The 1,490-nt window shown below is 38.8% G+C and overlaps 1 non-coding gene across 1 annotated transcript; it reads right to left on the reverse strand.

Annotated features, from left to right (window-relative positions):
• Positions 1-916: 916 nt before the first annotated feature.
• Positions 917-1,024, reverse strand: LOC112764708 (small nucleolar RNA R71). The gene has a single exon (XR_003183299.1). It is a non-coding gene; the product is annotated as a small nucleolar RNA R71 (small nucleolar RNA).
• Positions 1,025-1,490: the final 466 nt, after the last annotated feature.

Consider the following 1,490-nt stretch of genomic DNA (forward strand, 5'->3'; position numbering starts at 1 on the left):
TCAATCATATCTTTTTAATCACATCTTTTTCAAAATTAAGCTTTCAATCAAACCTTTTTGATTTCCAATTTCAAAATCTTTTTCAAAAATCACTTTATTTCTTTTCCATTTTCATTTTCGAAAATTAAGTATGGTTTTTCAAAAAATGTTTTCAAATTTTCTACTTAATTTTCGAAAATCACTTCCCTCCTTTTCATATCCTTCTATTTATGGACTAACACTATCCTTTAATGCAAAATTCGAACTCTATTCTCTCTGATAAGTTCGAATTTTCCCACTCCTGTCTTCTACTCTTCTTTTCCTCTGACACCTAAAGGAATCTCTATACTGTGACATAGAGGATTCCACATCTTCTTGTTCCCTTCTCTTTCTTATGAGCAGGAGCAAAGACAAAGGCATTCTTGTTGAGGCTGATCCTGAACCTGAAAGGACCTTGAAGAGAAAGCTAAGAGAAGCCAAGGCACAACTCTCTTTAGAGCACCTGGACGAATTCTTCAAGGAAGAAGAACAAATGGCAGCCGCAAACAACAACAATGCCAACAATGCAAGGAAGGTGCTGGGTGACTTTACTGCACCTACTCCCGACTTCTATGGGAGAAGCATCTCTATCCCTGCCATTAGAGCAAACAACTTTGAGCTTAAGCCTCAATTAGTTTCTCTAATGCAACAGAATTGCAAGTTCCATGGACTTCCAATGGAAGATCCTCATCAGTTTTTAGCTGAATTCTTGCAAATCTGTGACACAGTCAAGACTAATGGGGTAGACCCTGAGGTCTATAGACTGATACTATTCCCTTTTGCTGTAAGAGACAGAGCTAGAACATGGTTGGACTCTCAACCTAAAGAAAGCCTGGACTCTTGGGAAAAGCTAGTCAATGCCTTCTTGGCAAAGTTCTTTCCACCTCAAAAATTAAGTAAGCTTAGAGTGGAAGTCCAAACCTTCAGACAGAAGGAAGGAGAATCCCTCTATGAAGCTTGGGAAAGATACAAACAATTGATCAGAAAGTGTCCCACTGATATGCTTTCTGAATGGAGCATCATAGGTATTTTCTATGATGGTCTCTCCGAACTGTCCAAGATGTCTTTGGATAGCTCTTCTGGAGGATCTCTTCATCTGAAGAAGACGCCTATTGAGGCTCAAGAACTGATTGAAATGGTTGCAAATAACCAATTCATGTACACTTCTGAAAGAAATCCTGTGAACAATGGGACTAGTTAGAAGAAAGGAGTTCTTGAAATTGACACTCTGAATGCCATTTTGGCTCAGAATAAAATATTGACTCAACAAGTCAATATGATTTCTCAAAGTCTGTCTGGAATGCAAAATGCACCAAGCAGTACTAAGGAAGCTTCATCTGAGGAAGAAGCTTATGATCCTGAGAACCCTTCAATGGAAGAGGTGAATTACATGGGAGAACCCTATGGAAACACCTATAATCCTTCATGGAGGAATCATCCAAATCTTTCATGGAAGGATCAACAGAGACCTC

The sequence above is a fragment of the Arachis hypogaea genome, chromosome 2 (genome assembly GCF_003086295.3).
Source record: "Arachis hypogaea cultivar Tifrunner chromosome 2, arahy.Tifrunner.gnm2.J5K5, whole genome shotgun sequence".
NCBI classification, from domain to species: domain Eukaryota; kingdom Viridiplantae; phylum Streptophyta; class Magnoliopsida; order Fabales; family Fabaceae; genus Arachis; species Arachis hypogaea.